This window comes from Pithys albifrons, chromosome 2, assembly GCF_047495875.1.
Source record: "Pithys albifrons albifrons isolate INPA30051 chromosome 2, PitAlb_v1, whole genome shotgun sequence".
NCBI classification, from domain to species: domain Eukaryota; kingdom Metazoa; phylum Chordata; class Aves; order Passeriformes; family Thamnophilidae; genus Pithys; species Pithys albifrons.
Genome location: NC_092459.1, coordinates 79,032,220 through 79,054,052, shown reverse-complemented (window position 1 = coordinate 79,054,052; position 21,833 = coordinate 79,032,220). Strand labels below are relative to the sequence as shown.

Sequence of the window (21,833 nt, the reverse complement as noted above, 5' to 3'; positions counted from 1 at the left end):
GCCCTGAAGTCTTATAGAAAGTAAAAATTGAGGTCTTGATTTTTTTTTCCTGAGTATACAGCATCAGTGTGCTTTTCATAGTTAATCAGTGCTTTTTTTCTTAGGCTTCAAGGCATTGAAGAGAAAATTTGTGTAATCACCTCAGCAAACAAAGAGTTTCAGTTTCAGACAGATTGCAAGAAAAGAAACCAGTAGTCTTTATTAAATATGCCGAATAAAAGGAAACAACAGATAAATTAGCGGCACTAAGTGTTCTTTTATGTTAAGTATTGCAGAAGTGCAAGGTAAATGAATGAATGCATCTATGTTTTTTCCTCCCTGTGTTTTCTTGAAGTCAATTCCAGCTTGTCTGTCTCAAGAAGTACTTCCCAATGGACATTTTACAAACTTTATAGATGATGTTATTCAAGGTAAGTTCCTGTGGTAACCTTCTCAGAGTCCTCAAGTGGAACAGCATCAAGCTTGACCTATCAGTATGATGGTTAAAGTTATTCAGGCCATTCAGCATCAGGGGAATAACAATATGTAAAAAGTGTTAGTGGCACAATTTGCAATATCTTTTTTGCATAGAACAAGTGTTTTGGTTTTGGGCAGATTCTGGGTATTGGAGGTGGAAAGAAGAGAAAATGCCAGCTATGTCAGCACTTAACATAATTTTGAAGTTTGAAGTCAGTTTGAAAAAAAAATCTTTTTAGAATAAACAGATGCAAGAAGTAAAAAATATTTATCTTAGTAAAAGTGTGGGGTTTTTTTTTAGAAGTCCAACCCCTACAGGCATAAACCTATCTCCCATTTATTAACATCTGTTTAATGTTTTGTTGCTTAGTGTTCATCAGGAAACATATTTTTCACTCTACCATGTATTTCTAAAATGATTGCCATTTTTTAATTAGTTTTTTCTTTCACCAGTGAAAAGGTAAAATCTTAAATAATGTGTTGTACTTTTAGTATAGCACAAATTTCTCCCTCTAATTAAAAGGAACTATTATTTAAACCAAGCAAAACTATCTCCTTGTTACAAAATGTCTCAGTTTTTTCTGCAAAAAGGTAATAGTTTTAACTGTAGAGATCATAATGCTCCTGTAGAGAATAACACAAACACTTGCAGGAATAATAGAAGCATTTAAGCTATTAGTTTTAGACAACACCACAGACTTTCTAATGCTACTACTTGCAAATACCTAAAATTACTGAGTAGACCACTGAGGTTTTGCAGTTTTGCAAGCTGTTTTCATTCAATTGTGCTGTAATTGACTCTGTTTTGAGCAGTGTGTGGAACTAGATGATCTCCATAAGTACCTTCTGATCTCAGCGGTGCTCTTTGTGTACCATCATAGAAGTGAACCACAACCAAGTGAAGGTATAGTGTGCTAGGAAGGTCCTTGGTCTGCTGTCTCAGAGACATGGAGGGAGAGGTGGTGGGCTAACTCTGTATGTTAAGGAAGATTTTGATTGTCTACAGCTTTATGATAAAATAGTTAAATGTTTATGTGTAAGACTCAAGAGGAAGGCCAATAAGGCAGACACTGTGGTGGGATTCTGTTATAGACGACCCAACCAGGATGAAGAGGGAGATGAAATATTCTGTAAACAGCTGGGAGAAGCCTCACAATTGCTGGCCCTTGTTCTCTTCAGCTTACCAGATATCTGCTGGAAATAGCATACAGCAGAGAGCCAACAGTCCAGGGCATTCCTAGAGTGTGTGTAAGGTAACTTCCTGATACAGCTGATGAGTGAGACAACCAGGGAGGACATACTGCTGGACCTGTTGTCTGGGAACAGAGGACTAGTGGGGGATGTGATGATTGGAGGCTGTCTTGGGCCCAGGGATCACAAAATGAGTGGGGTCAGTAGAACTTGGACTTCCAGAGGGCAGAGTTTGGCCTGTTTATGAGGCTGGTTGAGAGAGTCCTTTGGAGGCAGTTCTGAAGGGCAAAGGGATCCAGGAAGGCTGGATGTTCCTCAAAAAGAAAATCTTAAAGGTGCCAGATCAGGCTGTCCCGTGACAGTAAAAAAGAGTTCTTGTAAATACATAAGCAACAAAAGCAGGGCTAAGGAGAATCTCCATCCTTTCCTGGATACAGGAGGACACATAGTGACAAAGGCTGAGGTACTGAATGCTGTCTTTGCCTCAGTCTTTAATAGAAAGACCAGTTGTTCTGGGGGGACTAAGCCCCCTGAGGTAGAAGATACGGACAGGGAGCAGAACATAATCCAGAAGGAAATTACTAGATGCCTGCTACACCACTTAGACACATAGAGGTCTCTGGGACTACCCAAGGATGGGATCCACCCAAGGGTACCAAGGGAGCTGGCGGATATGCTTACTGAGCCACTTTCCATCATTTACCAGCAGTCCTGGCTAATTGGGGGGGTGCCATTTGACTGGATGTTAGCAAATGTGACACCCATCTACAGGAAGGGTTGGAAAGAGAATCCAGGGAAGTACAGGCCTGTCAGCCTGACCTCAGTGCCGGACAAGGTCATGGAGCAGATCCTCCTGCAGGAGTACTGGCAACCCAGGTGCAGCCAGTGGGGATTTATGACAAGCAGATCCTGCTTGACTAAGCCAATCTCCTTCTATGACAGGGTGATCTGCATAATGAATGAGAGAATGGCTACAGAAGTCTTCTGCATAGATTTTAGGGTCTGGAAGCCAAGTAGGAGTTGCCATAGGAAGAATCTATGCCCATATTTTGCAAATTCCTTTGTGGGAGAGTATAATATCTCTGAGGTGAACTCTTAAATTGTTTTTTATTACTGAAATGCTTATTTAAAAAATTACTTTCTGTCACTTCAAAAAAGCCTCCACCTCCCACCAAAGAAAAAGGAAGTAGGCATGGAGTGGACACTGAGCCAGCTCTAAGCCAAAAGCTTTGTGATTGATGTGTTTTTACATCACAGGATCTGAGGTATTACAAGTTGGCTGCACAGAGTTGCTTTTGCCTGCTAAAGCTGAATCCTAAAAGGAGAAAAAGTTGCATAAAATGACAAATATTTTCTTCCTGCACTTACATTGGGAAGTTTCCCTATGGAATATACCTCAGTTGTCATAACAGAAATAATGCTATTTTATTTTGGATGTGTCTACTTGTCTTTAAGCCCTATCTTGTGTTTCATGGTCACCACACTGTATGTAACCTGATGCAGACTGACAGCTCATGGAGCAGAAATCTTACCTCTGAGAAATGCTGCTTATATAAGTAAAAAGTCTTACTAAAGGTCCTCTGCATGAATTAGTTCTAGAGTATTAAGTCAATTATAGATGTTACTTAATACATTCTCTTTAAATTTGTAGTTTGTTTTACTAACTGCATGTTATTTCACAAAATTCTTGGGTAATTGAAGGAAATTAGATAGGAAGCTAATACTATGCAAGTGTTGCAGGCTTCTAGAAATATTTTCTAATGAAAGCTTAGAAATAAAATTATAGAAGTCTTCACACTTTGAAGTATCAAGAAAAGTCTTATGAATATACAATTGGCAAGAAATAGCACATAGTTACTTTCTCCAAGGGAAGCAGAAAAATGGTATGTCTGGCATCAAGATGATGGACTGTTCAGTTGCCTATTTCTGTTTGATTAGAATATTGTGTATGAGTCTATTTAGGATATAATTTTTCACTTTCTTTGCTGCCGTGTTAAATGTGCGTAGAGGTTTGGGTGTTTGGGGCATTTTTTTCTCAAAAAAATATTAACTTCAGTTCTTAGAGATACTCTGCATGTGATTTTGACCACAGTTAAAATAACTATACTTTCAAAAGCGGAGTGTATTGCCTTTGGTTTTAAAATATTCATGCAACTATAATTCTTGTTGCTTATATTATGCTGTAATTTTTCTTAAAACTACCATGAGTACTAGCATTTGAAAACAGTTGCATTCTTTCAGGGTGTGACCAAAAAGACCAAAAAAAACCCCAAACATAAGGAGTTGATGGGGGAATAATATTTACTTTCTTTGTAAGTAAAATGATCAGATACAATTAGAGATCTATGTACATTGTTGTTTTGGTTTTTTTTTTCTGATTTAAACATACTCTATGTTACTGAGCTGCTAGTGAAGAGAGAAAGGCAGGTAATTCAGGGAATTTCTTTCCAGGCCTTTACATTAGTATTTCTAAGCCAGGCCTCTGCCTTGTTCTTTGTTGCTGCTTTTTCTTTTGTTGTTTTGTTTCCTCAAAGAGCTTGTAAGTAGACCAAAGTGTTAGAGAGAGAACTTTTCAATGAGACTGAAGAATAAATGCATTACCTGAATCTTCTGTCATTTTTATCCTATTGTAATTATTTTTCTAATTTGCATAATTTCCATTAGGAGACTTGCTGTTAAACTCATAAGCCACTTGGTAGTGCATAGCAAGTTTAAGGTGTTCAATGTTGTGCATGTGAAATGTCAAGATACCCTGTTCTTCCTTATTCTTTGTTATTTATTCCTATGCTTCATCTGCCCTCCAAGACGTACCAGATACATCTACTGTTTCAAAATGTTCATGAGTTTTCCTGGCTTCTTTTTTCCTTTTTAATTTTCCCTTTTCTCTGCACCCCTCCCAACCCCCCCCCCCCCCCCCCCCGTTACTTTTTTTTTCTTTAATAGAGGGAAGGATTCTGTTGCGGTCTCTATTTGGATATTGCTAGATAATCAGCAGATCCAACTTTTAGCTGGACTGTGATAGGGCAGATGTTTGTAGAAAGCTTGAATAATCTGTTGTCTTCATCCTGTAAAGGTGATCTGCAAAGAGGACTGCAGGGAACATGGTTTCCTTTTTATGAAAAAGAGGAAGAGCAGATTCTGTCAGGCAGGGGGAAAGGGAAACAAAATGCTACTTGGATTATTGCACTAGGGTAATAGTCTTGCAGTAAAAATGGTGAACTCTTATGTGAAGTTGAGAAGGGTGATAATCAGATTCATGAGGCCAACGATTAATGTGAGCCAAGTGATTAGTCCACTCACTTAGAAGTACTGCTCCAGGCAACCTGCAGATTCAAGTCAGTATGGCTGTGTCCTTTGTGTTTCCTGTACTGTTGATAGGTCAAATTTCTGAAAAAAATCCCCAAAACTTTCTAACAGAACTAAGACAACTACATTTGTATTTTTTATGCAGGGATGCCTCACACTTGGAGTGAAAACGACGGGCAATAATGTAACTAGGTAGCGGCACCTCTTGACATCCAGTACTGACTTGCAACTGCATGTAGCACATTTGACTAGTAGTGGTTATTCTCTTTGCTCACAAGAAGAGTATAATGCAAGAAATAGCTTGTGAACTTCTCTGTCAGTGGGGCTGTGGAGTCAACAGCAGCTTGGACTGCTCTGAGTGCTTCTGTAGTGCTTATCTCACCAAATCCTTTTCACATGGGAGTTGTTTGTTCTTAGTGCAACAGCCTCTTTTTCTTTCTTCCATTTTGTCCTCAATTTATACTGGAGATTAACTTAGATCCAAATATCCATTCCTGTCTGCAACACTGACTTTGTTGATAAGGCCTAATGATACCTCAATTCAGTAAAAGACCTCTAAACCATAGCAGGAGTCTCTGGCTAAAGGAAAATATTACAAGAGAATGTAGGAGACACTGGTTTACGTGTTATGAGCATATTTATAAGCCTTGTTTATTTCTCTAGCATCATTCCTGTGTCTAAACAGAAGAAATCCATATTGCATTCTCCAGAATGAGGTAGAAACAAAAAGAAAAAGAAAAAAGTCAGCAGAAACAAATCCCATTTTCAGGGTAATCATAGGTGAATAAAACATGCTCACATTGTCTACTTTATGATGATTTCAGAAGATCATAGGGAATTTTAAAATGCATTTTCATATTTTTTACCTCCTGAAGAATACTATCTGAAAATAAAACCCATCATGTACACTTTTAAGGGCTGCTTTTTTTTAAGCTATATACAGTTCTACATAATTATGTAAAGAAAGCGTCAACCTTATTGTCATGATTTCTTGACACCTGTGCACTTAGGAAAAGGTAATTTTGATAGGCAAAGCATATTAACAGCTTTGCTTTTCATGCAGCACACCTTGTTGTGGTAGCCATAATAGATTTTGACTAAAAACTACATCCAAAAATCTGTCTCAAACATGCTGATGCTTCAATGTACAGATAATAAGCTCCACATGGGTATACATGACACTTTGTATCAATTTTATTTCATTGTCCTGATTAAACATTACATTTGCATTACAAAAATAGAATCACAGTAGTCTCTAATCCTGACCCTCACAAGTATCAGAAACTTTCCTTTTGTGTTGTGATGAACCATGAATGTCTTTGTATAACACTGAACTACAATACATTGTGATTACCCACTCTATACACATTAGAAGTTTTTATGCTTTATTGCCCCATCATACTTCATGTCCTTTTGTATGTCAAAGGTAAGTTGTTACATGTGACATCAGACTTTTACTGCTTTAGTGCCAATGAATTAAACACTTAGATAGGTCTCCAAGGAGCCTGCTTTTTTTCTATTTTTTTGCTTAGGATGGCAAACAAACAATTCCCCTCTGTCTTTCATGGAGGCAACATTTGTTAGCTGCTGCATGTGCATCTCCTGACTCATGCCATTTCTTCCTTGGCAAAAGTGTGCAGGTATGAGATAAGGTTTAGCTTAAGTGCTTTGGAAGCATTTCTGGCTGTGGAAGCAGAAGTCACCTGTTTCTCCACAGGCAGAATATCTAAAAGTGTTTACATGCAGAGCTCTTACCATATTTCTGTATTCTGACCAGATCTGCTGTAAGCAGTTCAGCTACAAATTTTTTTGTCACCTCCTTCCCTTCCTCTGCAGTGAGAGAAAAGGGAGATGGCCACCTACTCCTCTGATTGCACTACCTAAGCTGAAGGGACTGTTGCACTAAACAAATATCAGTAGGCAGTGCAAGATGGCAGTGTGGCTTTTCTGACGTCTGTAAGTGAGCAGCGTTACTGACAGCAGTTGGTTCTTTAGTGATGGGCAATGCTGAATTCATGCAGAGCTCTATGTTTTGTGTAGCTTACGTTGAGCTTTCATTTAGGTTTTCTGTGAGCAAATAATGAAAAATCAAATTGTCTAGCAAATGACTAGAAGGTAGATAGCCTGATATATATATTAACATTTCCAATGAAAAAAAATAAAGTCAATAAACTCAAGCTGAATATTTTCTCCTAATGCATTTTATATTCCATAATTTATAGTAGATATCACAAATTGGGCTATTAGCTTCATATACAAAAACTTCAAAAAACATTTTGCATGTGTTAAAACTTGCTAAATGTATGTGCAAATTTGTTGGGCTTGATTACTTTTCCTGCAGCCCAGACCTTTGTCTTCTCTAGGGCTCACAGAAGATTGTGTAAGCACAACTAAGAGTATTGCAGATTTTATTTAATATCAACAGCAGAAATTTATTGATCCTTGGGTTTATGTGTATGAAATATAATTTATAAAAGTGGAGTTGCAACATAGCTTCTTCCATCAAAAATCTATTCCTTTTTAAAAATACACTAATGTTACTTCATTTTGATTTATGAAATCTCTCCATTTATGATTGTGGTACCCAAACTTTTGAAAAGCTGAAACTGCCTTTTGAATTAAAAAGGCGGTTTTGACTGTTTTGAAAAGCTCTGAAATTCATTGTTGAAAAATGGTTTTTAATCCTGACTTCTAGATGTCCAGAGGATGTTGGAAAAAACTCAGTACTGCCAAAAGCAGTAGAGCAGTATGCTGAAAAAAAAAGCTATGGTGTTGTCAGCTATGCCTCACTGTTTTCAGTTAGTCTTTCATCTTTTGAGGTGAAGCAAAAATAGTGCAATGTCATGTTAGTATCTGAAAGGGAGAGCATGAGGGCAGCTAGGCAGTGCTGTGCTGGCAACCCTGACTTTGGCTTTGTTTGATGTTTGTAATGACTGAATGACAATTTATGTTACTGTTTTTTACCAGCTTTTTTATATCTGTGCAGTGATAATATGATTATTTTATTATGCAATTTTGTATAAGTAGATTAAAACTAAATAATAATAAATAGCTTGTTTGTGAAAGTAAACTCAGCCTTAATATAATTTTGCACCATTCAACTTATCTTTATACTTAGCATGGCCTGAAAGATTTTTAAATGTTCATTGTTATTGTTATTTTAGATAGTCCTTCATTGTTTTCAGATATGACCCTGGTGTTTCTGAATTCTCAGACTGAGAGAGAAATTGAAAAACAGGGTGGACAAATTCCAATCTCATTCACATATGTTAGTGTCTATCAAATAGCAATATAATCTGGAAGAAATTAGATGCCATTTATTGGTTTGAAATATGTTTTGGTAAGTGAGATTTCATAACAATTCACAAAGAGAACATGTGCTAGAAAAGACTTTTTTTTCCCCATAATGAGGATGAACAATATTGGAATATTAAGATGAAAAAATCAAGTTCTCAGTAGAATTTCAAAAGGAACTTCCAACATGGCCTTTTCAGTTTTTATCATTTTTGTATCTACCTTTAAAATAAATTCTACAATATTTCATGCATAATTTCTTGTTAGTAGACCATGTATAGAGTACATGTGTTAAGCTTAAGGTATATTTATACAAAAGATAATACAATAACCACAGTATCTGCTATTATGTAGTGCTGAAAAACAGTAACATAACTACAGCAGGAAAGCATGGCTCATTGCTGGTGTTCTCAATCATGCATTTTGAGATGTGTAAAGGGAGTTTCTCTGTTTGTTTTGTTTGACAAGCATAAACTATTTACAGGTTTAGCTTTTATGATTTATGTTACCATTCTGCCAAAGCTTGGCAGAACAACCTGGTTAATGCACAGATGATACATATATGTGCAATTCATATGACTACCTGAAAGGTGCTATACAACTCAGTGCAAAAGCATTATAAATATCAAAATCATGTCTCTATTGAATTACATAGGAATCATTGAGATAACCAATTTAAAGGAATTAAACCATGACAAAGGCTTTCCTTCCTCAACTACATCATCTTCAGCACAAAATTTGCTACTAATCTTTTTTGTCATAAGCACAGCAATTGATGTGTTCTAGTGAAGCAATGGCTGGGTGTATTTGTAACATATCAGCCTTTGAATCTGTGATGATTTTCGTGGACAAATCAGTGAATAAATCACTAGTAACCCTCCCTGCCCTGCCCTCAAACTACTGATATAAATGCAAATTTCTTATACCTTTTAAATATTTCAGTTTGGATTATCTAAGATAATCTTGTATCAAAAACATGATGATATTCTAAATTAGCTTAATTGGTGTAAGTTCACAGCAGTTAAGAAACTTTAGAGACAAAACAATAGAAAATAGTATAAATATCTAAAGACTTGTCACAATACTCAGAATACTCTAGATGACATCATCTTTGCTTTGTCACTGAGATGATGGAATTGGCATACAAATCACATTAAATGAAAATGCCTTCATGGATGTCTTTCAAAAGTCTAAGTGAGCTTTCTAACTCTGTTAAATACCAGTTCTGCTTTCATGCATAGATCAGGTACCATGCTGCTCTCACCTCTGACCATAGACTGGCTCAGTCTGAGTTTATAAGAGGTCCCTCTCAGGGGAACCATTTGACCATTAAAAAAAAGCAAATCAGGCAAGTGGAGAAGGTTTTTCAAGTGTGGTGCTCTGCTACTGAGTGCTATCCTTGGGGAGAAACACTTCATGTGGATATGAATGGTTTTCTAGACTTTTCCATCATGCAAGAGAAAAGGAAAGAAAAAAGGGCTGAATATAAGTGTTTAACTGTTGTGAATCCCTCTTCTCAGGTTTGATCTGAGCATGTGTTTACATCCTGTGTCACCAACAAATCTGCAAGAGGAACAAAATAAGCCTTTTATCACTGATAGTGGCACAATTAGAAATGTAAATGCTTCTAAAGACGATACCTCTAATTCTCCTTTGACAGTTTTAGATGCATTAGCAATAACAAAATAACAATAATTAATTCATTTCAAGACCACTGAAGTGCCCCCAAACTGATACTACTTTCTTTTTAATGAAGCTTAGCTTATTTTCTTTTTCCTTTAAGGCCACATAAATATGCAGCCATATCCACCAGCGAATATGCAGCCAGCGAATCCTGCCCCAGTCAAGGTGGAACAGCTTCTTGCCTTCTCCTGCGGTGGTCTGAGCATTCCCAGGCCTGTTCCTTACACTTTTTCCCCTCATTCCTCTTTTCTCTTCAGGCATTTTTTGACCTTTCTGAAAAACACTTTCCCTGAGGCACTCTCCAGGGCGGCTGCGGGGCTCAGCTGTGCCCTGCAGTGGGTTGGTTGTAGCTGTCTGGAACCAGCTGCTCTCAGCATGGGGCAGCCCCCACCTCTTCTCACAGAGGAGGTCCCTGGCACCTGGGCACAGATGTCCAGAGCAGCTGAATTGAAATAAAATATGAGCAGCTCATACTGTATTCTGTGATCCTCCAAAAAAAGCAGCACTGAAAAAGGAATGTGCCATTTCAGTCATGGCCTCAGGCTGCGAGCGATGCACAGTGCTGCCAGCTGAAGGTGGGTACCTGTGCTCTCCACTTTGTCTGCATTTGCTGCACCCAGTGAAGTTTCTATTAGGTTTTGCATGGTGTGAATTTTAGCTCAGTGATACTGAAACACAGAAAACTTTTGGAGTTCAGAGAGAGTCAGGATGAGAAGAGTTTGGGCACCGATTCTGTGAGCTCAAGTATGAGGAGGACATCCCTTGGTAAGGGCACTGGACTCTGGTTGCTGCAGGCTGTGACAGATGATGACCAGTGTGTAGTGTTGCACTCAGTCTTGGCTGAGTGCTGCCTGGGCATCTACTGTGGTCATCAGTTTTTAAGACATGCATGGCTACATTATTTCTTGAGCTTGAAGCAGCTTTATAAAAGGTGTATATATTTTTCTAACAAAATGCCAAATATTTTTTTAAAAATCCAAGTGATTACCTGACCTCAAAAAGCCTTGACAAAAGAGATTTTCTTATCTATTGTTTTTACTCTCTTCTTATTTAACAGACTAATGACTCATTATCTGTCAGCAAAAATAGAACCTCTGAAACTTAAAAAAAAAGAGAAAAAAATGTTCTATGAAGTGCCATGCCTGGTTATGGAAGTTACCAAGAAGCTGGTAACACTTGAGAGCAATAAATGGTAGAAACATTTCCAAGTTGGAATAGTAAAGCAAAGACTGTTTTCAGTTATGATTTACTGAAGTGGTGTATATCATCATTTCATAAAATTCAAGTTTAAACTCAAGTACAAAGCTGTGGTGGTTTGAAATGGGCTGACAGCAGGACTGAGATCTTGGCTTGAAGGACTTCTGTTAGTGAGACAAAGCTGAGGAGCAGTTGAGAAATTAGAAGATGAAGAATTCCTGTTGTTTTATTTCTCAGTGTGTAAAAATAAGAAGTTCTGTGCGTGATGATAGACAGTAATTTTGAGAGTATAAGAGGAAAATCTCAAAAGTCAAGGCATTGCTGAGTTGTTCACTATGATGATGTTCTCCCCTCAGCTGGTCTCTGGGAAGATAGATAACAACACAATAGTTAGGGGCCACAAGTCTTTATCAGCAGCTGGGGGCTAGTTTAGTATGTGCCAACCAAAATACCACTGATATGCAAATGTGACTATACGTCAAATCATTTTACTCCATAAATAGTGGACAGCCCAGGGCCTGTTGAGTTCTCATACATGGCAGCAGACTGCAGGCCAGGATCTTCCCTCAAATTGAGATGCCTCTCAAAGTCACTCCTTGAGAGTGAAAGAATCCTTATTGTGTCAGATAGTAAGTGAATTGGGAATAAGCATGCTGAAACTGAAATCTTTTCTAAGTGGTATAAAGGATTGATTGTGCAAACGTAATCCTTTAGATATAAGTCTGGCACTATGTCTACGTCTAGCACACCTTCAGCTCCCCTCAGAAAGGAGTTTAGAGAGCAAGGGGGTCCTGTCTGAGCCTCATAACTCAACAGGAGGGTCTCCCTGACTGTTTTGTCTGACCCTGTCCTCTAGAGTAACAAATGAAGTGTACCTTGTCATCAAATCCTGTTGAACCACTGAGTCATTTACTATGCAGCTTTGTTAAATTGCTGTTTTTTATCAATAAACTATTGCCACTTCTCCCTTACAAGTGAAGTGCGTCACTCCATCCGCAACACCCACGCAGTATGAATATATGCATCATTACAGGGCCTGTTGTTATGAGCTTTTGCACAATTTTTCTCACAGCAATCTGGCTCACTGAGAGCATAGTAAATGAAGATTTTGGAGTAATTCAAGGTCTTAGGTACATAGATTTAACGTTTAATCAGGATGTGTAATGTGGTTCCAAAAAGAAATGCATTCATATGCTATCTTTGAAACAGGTACTGGTTTTTTACTTTAACTAATACTAAAGTAAAGCAATTATCTTCTCTTGGATTTTGGAACTATTAGATTCTTTTGTAGAAGCTAGTCACTCTATTTCTGTTTCTATTCTTATGGGTAAATTCTGTTTTAAAGGATTGTCATATTTCAATTATTACAATTATTATTAAAATGGATATTATAAAATACTTTAGTTATTTTTTGATGCTGTATATAATCATAACATCTATAACCAAACCCTTGCTATGGTAAATAAACTGTCAATATAAATCTGAATGTGCATGTAAATGAGAACAGTTACTATTCAAATGCAATTGTGAGAGTAGACAGATGACACAGTATTGCCACTACCTTACACTGGAAATCAATTTGTCGCTTTTTCTCTCTGACTATTTCTTTCAGTCTTATTCACACACAAAATGCAAGTGTTCCAGTAAAACACTCACTACAATGTAAACATAGTGGCAGAGGGAATTCCAATAAGCAATTGTATTCATGTGTTTCTATTTTCATACCTGTAGCAAGGTGTTCTCTATTACTATGTGTGCTTTTGGGATCTTGACATCGAAACATTTGTCATACATTACATTACAAATGACACTATGCTTTGAATTTTCTTTAGTAGATTATGAAAGGACTGATACCTAGACATAGCTCTCTCTCACTCAATCTGCTTTTGCTTTTGAGATTTTTCCTGGGGTTAGAAAATTGAAGATTAAAGATGATAGTCCTATGGCATAAGAAAAATATGTTCCGGGTATTTTAGGTGAGTTATATAAAAAGGGTCAAAAAAAAGCTGTGAAAATTCAGAATTAAAAACAGACATGAAAACTTATCTCTAGTGTTTGTACTGATGGATCTTCCTATTATCATCAAAATATGTAGGTTGGCTACAATCAGCAGTTTAAATGGATTAGGTCCTAGCGCTCTGTACAATGTTTATCTGTTTAGGACACAATGCTCCCTAGGAATACAAGGTTTTGCCCCACCAGTTTTTCCTTACTATTATCACTGATGAGCTTTCTGCCTCTACATTAGCCCACATGGCATTAAAGTGATTGATTCAGCACAGATACAGATGTGAAAGTCTTCACAGAGGAGAAAGTGTGGCATGAGAAAAATAAAGTCTCTGGTTTTATAAAACTTTTACGAAGAAAAAATAATAGAAATTGTCTCCATCAAGGCAGGTCTATTAAGTAGCTTTCTGATTCTTGTACACCAAAGGTTACCACCTCTTAGTTTAGTTACCTGCCAAATTAGTTCTCAGTCAGAAGTGAAATATTTTTCAGCCTTTAACTTGAAATTAGATACATGTGAACTTTGAATCACTGAGGGGAAGGGAACTTTTTTCTTTCCTTGAGGAAACTGTTTTTCTCAGGAAAAAAATCCAAACTGATCAGTTACAGATGAGCACGCAGTCAGCAGTAAAAAAATAAATGCTTGAGTGGACAGATGAAACCCAATGTATAGCTAAGACATCAATGTGTGAAGCAAAACAGCAGCATGAACAGATTTTTTCAGATATCATCTGGCAGGTTTTTATCAGTAAATCAGACTGCCTTTTTTTTTTTCAAGTTTAGTCATTATGCTTACATTTTAAAACTGTGTACGTATGTTTATATAGTTTATATCTAGGCTGATATTGGTTTTGGTTTCTTGCTGATTATTTAGGCTGAAAAAAGTTTATTTCCACTGGAAAGACCTATTTTATTCAAAATTTATTAGAGGAGTATTTTTAAAATGTCTATTCTCCAAAGAAACTACATACATTATGTTTGTATATTAAATATTTCCTTGCTGATTACACAGACAAAATATTATTAATAAATTTTCCATTCAATAATGGAAAAAATAAAATTCATTTGTCAGTTGTTGTAAAGCTTTCACCAGTTAGTTGTCTGAAAGTCCTCATTTGTCAATAGGGGAACCAGTTAAGTGCTGAGCACTTTGATCGATTCAGGGAGACCATGGAAGGTGAAGGCCTTCATCATTCTGTGGGCTTTGGAGCATACCTTTCATAAAAGTCTGTATTCAGAGCATACTGAGCTTCTACTCAGGCATTGTTAATCCCTTAGCTCTCGTTTTATTGTTATTCCTTGATATGTACAGATATTTCATTCATAAGTACCTGCTAGCAAGAAAGGATACAGTATGTGATGCTTAAAAATAAGAGTCATTCAGCTTCCTGAACCACCAGAAAAGGCTGAATGGCAAACCTACTTTGTAGATATCATTCTATTACCTTATAAAACATACCAAATAATGCAGTTGCTCTTTATTATCTTTGACTAACAGAAGTGTCTATGATAAAACTTTGTTACTCTTGAGTAACAAAAGTCACAAAGTCTTTATGACTGTTATTTTATGTGTGTGGGGGGAAAGGGTATCTGAGAATTGAAACAGTAAAATGGAAATTTTACATGCATTGTTGAATCCTAGGCTATGTATGTACTCACCTGCTGATGAATCATATAACTATAGAATTGTTATTAAACAGTAGCCTAATCAAGTGCCTGGTGAAATCAGAGAACATTTGAGGGAGGAAGAAACCTTTGGATATCATCTAGTTCAACTATACTACTCAAAGCAGTGCTGAAATGGGGTTATCTACACCAGGTTGCACAGGATTGTGCCTGGTCAGGTGTTGAAAATGTGCAACGATGGAGGCTTTACAAGCTCCCTGAGCAACCTGCTCCAGTGTTCAATCACCCTTAAATTTAAAAAATGAAGGTGTTTTGGTTTTTGTTTGTTTGGGGGTTTGAGTTTTGTTTGTTTGTTTGTTTGTTTAAATTCCTTTTTGGAAAAGGCTGAGGCAAAGGAAGCATGGGGTACCTTGAGTTCTTCCATGTCCTTTGCCACCAAGTCCCTCGCCCCATCAGAAGGAGGATTGTATTTTAGCTTGTGTTTTTCTTCTTACAGACTCCTAGAAACCTTTGTTGGCCTCATATTCCTTATGAGGAATATATTCTTGAATGACCTGACTCTGCTCCCACCCCTTATTTGCTTTCTTTTTACACCTGAGTTTTCTTAGAGACAAACATCCCTGTTCATGAACACCGCCAGCTTTTGGTCAGTGCTGCCAAGGCTGTCCCGAAGCAGTTTTTTTTTCTTGAGAGGATGTGTAGCTCAAAAGGGCACTTGCCCTTGTCAGATTGTCAATCACCTCCGCCAAAAAGTTCCCATCAATGCCCTCCAGAAACCTCCTGGATTGTTTGTGCCCTGCCGTGTTGCACTTCCAGCAGATTTCAGATATTTCAGATAGTTAAAGTCCCCATGAGGACCAGGGCCTGTGAATATGAGGCTTTTTCCAATTGTCTGAAGACAAATAATTTTCTTCCTGATCACATTGTCTGTAGCAGGGACACTACAGCATCACTCGTGGATCTGACCAGTAATCCTGACATGTATGTTCTCCACTGGCTCCACATCCATGTAGAGAAGAGCTCCCCACATCCTTATTTCTCTCTCACATAAATTGAAACACTTCCTCCTCTTCCAGCCTGTCCTTCCCAAAGAGCCCTTGTCACCAATTGCAGTACTCCTGCTACGTGAGCCATTCCACCAAGGACTACGACAGCCCAGTAAGTTGTAGCTCTGCCACTTGCCAGCACATCTCCAATTGCTCCTGCTTGTTCCTCTTGCTGTTTGCATTCTTATATAGGCACTTCAGAGAGGCACCCTCTTGTGCTCATTTCCTAGGAAAGGTAAGAGAGGTTTCCCCACAATCTTGTCCTGTAGGCACATCTTTACTTATGTGGTTGTGCTTGAGGTGGGTTCTTTTTAGTTCTTTGCTGTTGATTACCAGGACTTTGGTGTCTAATAAATCCCACACAATTTTTGCTTACCAACTTGGTCTACCGCTTCATCACTTAGTTGTTGGTCATCCTTTCATACACATGTTGGTCTTAGTTTATAGTAATAGTCAGAAATAACTTAAAAGAATTTTATTTCTATGATTGGAACAAATATGGACTGTGGACTTGCAAGAAAAATGTTCTAGTTTAGAAATTTTCCAACATCCGTAATTTAAAATGTAATTACTGGATAAAGACTTAAATAAAATGATACATTTTAAAAATAAATAGTGTTATTTAAAATACCTTTTGAAGATCAATAATCTCATTCTCAAAGTTTTGGATGGGGGTAGGGAAAGGATAAGCATATGATAAAGTTCTTGCAAATGAATATTAAAAACATGTTTTTGTGCCTGTGCGCTATGTGTCAGCATTCACAGTTCTGTAGGTTCTTTTCAAAAAGTGTTTTTATTTTTGTTTGTTGTTGATTCACTTTATTATTATTTAATTCAGCATAAAACCTCATTTTCTTCCTACCTCCTTTTCTTTCTTCTTTCATGTCTGAACTGTTTTCATTATCATAAAAGACATAATATATATAACACTTCTCTGTGATGCATCATCCTAACTGAGCCATTAAACGGTTATATCAAAGCTCTCAGAAGTAGTCACACCCTGCCAACCTTTTTGCAGTGAAATTTTGAAGATACCAAGGATGAGAAAGCATGATCTAAATTTGAATAATGTATTTAAAATAGCATACTGTTTGTACATCTTTAAAAATGCAGTTGAGGTTCTTGAAACAGCGTTGAAAGCTGTGCTCTTCTTCTTCCATTGTAAAGCTCAGTAAAATTCTAAGAACTCTCCCATGTGCTGCAGAAGTTCAAGCAACCATCAGTTTTATTTGGCTAAACTGAAGTTGTGTCTCACAACTCATTTATATATACATTTCCTTCATTCTGTCCTAAGTCTTTTGCTTAATATCACAGAATCACAGAACATACTGAGTTGAAAGGGACCTGAAAGACCATTGAGTCCAACCCTTAGCCCTGCACGGGACCATCCCCAGGAGTCACACCATGTGCGTGGGAATATTGTTCAAATGCTTGAACTCTGTCAGGTTGGTGCTCTGACCACTGTCCTGTGGAGCCTTTTCCAGTGCCCAACCACCTTCCAGGTGAAGAACCTCTTTCTAATATCGAACCTAAAGCTCCCCTGACACAAATTCAGGCTCTTCCCTCAGGTTCTTTCACTGGTCATCACAGAGAAGAGATCGGTGCCTGCCCCTCCTCTTCCCTTCATCAGGAAGTTGCAGACTGCAATGAGGTCTCCCCTCAGTCTCCTCTCCAGACTGAATAGACCAAGTGCCCTTACCTGCTCCTCATACACCTTCCTCTCAAGGCCCTTCAGCATCTTCATTGTCCTCTTTTGGATGTCGTCTAAGAGCTTAATATCTTTTTTATATTGTGGTGCCTAAAATTGCCACAATATTCAAGGTGAGGCCACCCCAGTACAGAGAAGAGCAAGACAACCCCCTCCCTTGACCAGCTGGTGATGCTATGCCCAATGCCCCCCAGGACATGGTTGCCCCTTCTGGCTGCCAGGGCACTGCTGACTCATATTCAACTTGCCATTGACCAGGACCCCACAGGTCCCTTTCCATGGCACTGCTTTCCAGCATCTCATTCCCCAGTTTGTACAAATATCCGGGATTGCCCCATCCCAGGTGCAGAATCCTGCACTTCTCCTTGTTAAACTTCTTATGGTTGGTGATTGCCCAATCCTCTAATTTGTGATACTGCCTCAGAGCAGCCCCTGTGGTACTGTACTGTCCTACCTGCCTATGTGAACTGCAGAGGTACTGAGGTGGGACCATCCTGGTGCTCTACCCTCAGTCAGGCTTCAGGGCAAGGCCAGTGAGAACTCAATCCTGTATTTCAAATGAATTCCAAGATGGATTTCAATAGATTTCAAAAACGTGGCTTACTGCTTTACCAGTCTGAAAAATAACTTGCTGTGGATATGCATGGGATATCCTGGTGCAGTAATATTCTAGGATTATTGGTTTGAGGGAAACCATATTCAGTAGTAGCAAACTATAGGAGTTATCAGATGTTCTTCTATCTGTTGGCACCTGATTTATCTTTTAATTTTTCTGTCTCTGAGCACTGTCAAAGACTATGTACTGTGCTACTTTTGAGCTTATGGTAAGCAATTACAATTTTATGATCTGCTTTGGAATATGTAGTCACTAGAATGACTTGGACCCTAGAATAAAATCTAGGTTCTGAGTTTGAAAACTCTAATTTTTGCTAGTTCCTTCATCGTAGCAACTCATTTTGCTATGTATGATGTTGAACAAATTCTGATTCATACTTTCCAGTTGTTTTTTACAACTCCTTTAGAGGCTTTAGAGGACACAGTGGGAATGCTCTGATGGGATAATAGACCTAACTGACATTAAAAAAAAAGAAGGAAACAAAGCAAACCATGACTGTCCCTCTTTTGGGACAAGGTACAAATTGATCTCCTAATTATTCCTAATGAGCTTTCCGCGTCTGAGCATTTCTTCTGTGTATTTTGTTTGGAAAATACAGTTAAATGTGCAAGTGATTACTGTGTCTATTCATAAATATAACAAAAATTCTAGAACTTTAAGCTGATGGTTTGATAAGAAGGCTAAAAACAATATTCCAACATCTCCAATCAAGCCCTTTTTCATCAAAGTTTTTAAGATCTATTTGTTTTACAATACTGAATATAAATCACCATTAGATGCATCTGGGTGTACATCTGTATAAAAGTACTGAAATAAGGATTTTTTTCTGCAAAAGTAGGACTGCATTTTGGTTCCATATGAAAAGATTGCACAAAATTAATGGTATGTAGAGAACAGAATTCAACATTACGTGGTTTGGGTGGAAAATTTCAAACATGCTGACTGTGCAATAGACCTATTCCTATTGGTGAAAAAGGAAAGTGTTTCACAAATCCCTCATTACATTCATTAGCACAATGGAGACGTGCCCACAACTACTTGTATATGGAGAATGGACAACTGCTTTGGAGTGAATGTCAGAGTTGAAGTACTGTAGGAAGGTATGATGTAAAATATGGTGCTGCTGTTTCTATAAAATAAGTTAAGCAAAGCTATTGTTATGTTTTATCAGCTTTAAAATAGAGACCAGCCAACCTACCCAACCCTCTAACTTAGTTCTAAGCGGGACTGATAAACAGTGGTAAAGCACATTCTTTTGGGCAGAGACTGGAAAACTGTACAAAGAAGGGTTAAAAGCAAGCTTCCCCCAAGAGGGAAATAATCTGCAATTCATTGCATTTGGCCTTAAATGTAGTTTATCAAATGCTGCTTGTTGCAAAGGTAAATTTGATTTAAGAAACGGACCTTTAGTTTCATTTTACCAATTTCAGTGAATAAAAAGTGGTCTCAAATTAATTGTTTGTCCAATATTGCTAATAATTTCAGAAGTCACCCAAGAATGCCATAAAGATTGATGAGTGCAGAAAGACAAATAAGAAGCCTGTCTTCTCTTTTTAGTAAAGTTCACACAGGTATCTTTTACTTGACTTTCAGTGAAGTTTAAGAACTAATTTATAAACCTATTCCAAGGTTTAAATTCACTTCTAGAAGCTTAAAAATGTTACCAAGGGCAAAACCAACTCAGAATGGAACCTGATTTCACCCCAATTGTCATGGTTTAAGCCCAGCTGGAAATTAAGCACCATGCAGCCGCTTGTGCAACCTTCCCCTTTCTTTCACCCTCCCCAGTGGAATGGAGAGGAGAATCAAAGTAAAACTTTTAGGTTGAGGTAAGAACAGTTTAATAGTTTAAAATAAGGTAAAATACAGTAATAATGGTAAATGATAACAATAATAATAACAACAACACTACTAATAATACTAATAATGCTAATAATGCTAATAATACTAATAATACTAATACTAATACTAATAATAGGGAAAAAACAAGTGATTGCACAATGCAATTGCTCACCATCCTGATGCCAGATCCCCGTTCCTGCACCCAGATCGGTCTCCTTTCCAGGTAATTCCCCCAGTTTATGTACTGGGCACACTGTTCCGTGATGTGCAATATCCCTTGGGTCAGTTTGAGCTATCTGTCCTGGCTGTGCTCTCTCTCAGTTGCTTTGCATACCTCCTCACTGGCAAAGCATGAGAGAAGAAAAAAGTCCTTGACTTAGGATAAACACAACTTAGCAAAAAAATGACAACATTTGTGTGTTATCAACACTATTCTCATTCTGAATCTAAAACACAGCAGTGTAACAGCTACTGAGAAGAAATTACCTCTACCCTTGCTGAAACCAGGACATCGATGCAAAAAGCCTCTTCAATTCAGTTTGCATTAGGCTGAATTCAAGAGGTGTTAACATGTTCAAGGCAGTGTTCTTGACTGGAGTGTATCATACATGTCCTGACAATGTGACTATCTATGCAGAATAAATAGCATTCAGAGATTATGCCAGTAAATATTTTTATTAATTTTACCCATTTATACTAGCTCAGAAGTCACTGCTGTCCTCAGTCTAATCTCAGCAGATTTACTCAGAATTTCCAGCATCTCCAGTCTCATTGGTCAGCATAGTTTTATATTAACTCTCAACTTGCAAGAGTAATTCTTATGAAAGTAGATATGTAAAATATCTGAGATAATACTAGAAGCACTATGGTCACTCTGTGGTGGAAACTACTTCAGAGCAAGGAATGATTGAAATTTAATGCCTGGGTTTGTCATAATTTGTCATTTTTGTCATAACAATCCTATCTGGGGACCTTGACACCAGACTTCCCTAGACATCACCCTTAGAACTTACATCCAAAGGGGAATTTTATATTTTCAAATAAGATTTCTTTTAAAATAGATTTTAAGAATATTGTGCTAAGCTGTCTATAATGGATGCAGACTTTTAGGAGGTGTTGCCAAATGTTATGAGACAGTGAGTATTTTTGTAACTGCACTTTTCAGTATTACACTTCAAAGATCCTCCTATCTAATTATTTTTAAGTAGGATTATGTTCCGAGAAATATATCTTGGTAAGATGTGTATATGATGACTATAAACCAAAATGCAAATCTACGCAGTTTCAAAGGATATAAAAAGATTACAAACATGGATCTTTCCTCTGTCCTCATTTGATTTCCTCCTCCCTTTCTGCTTTGTCTAACACATAAAAGCCATTTAAAACAATTTCAGTGTATGAGTTATTCCTCATGTTTTTCTTGCAACATGATGTAGTACAACAAGATGTGATAAGGTAGTGATGGAACAAAGAGGCATACAGTAAACAAATATGTCTCTAAAGATGCTCCTACAGAATAATGAACTTCTCAGTGAAGTTTAATATATTAAATGCATTCAAGACATCAATATCCTAGATGTTAAGTTAGTTGTCATACAGAAATCCAGTTTTGTGGCTATGAGGATGGCATGCAACTTCTTAAATTTAATTTCCGAAACTTTATAAATAGTTTAGCTTTTGATAGAGAAGGAGGACATATGCTGTGACAGTCATGAAATAGTTAATATTTAGAAGCCCAGTGCCCAGAAATAGTAGTATTTATTCCCAAATATCAAAGGAAATGCCTTCACTCACTACAATAGACTTGATTAATGCCTCTGAGAATACACAGGGTGGGAGAAAATGACATGACTCTGCAGTT

At 37.5% G+C, this 21,833-nt stretch overlaps 1 protein-coding gene across 12 annotated transcripts in view; it reads left to right on the top strand.

Moving 5' to 3' along the window:
- The window catches only part of RGS7 (regulator of G protein signaling 7), a 269,020-nt gene that overhangs the window by 95,997 nt on the left and 151,190 nt on the right, over positions 1-21,833 (top strand). The gene's annotated exons all lie outside the window — the stretch shown is intronic.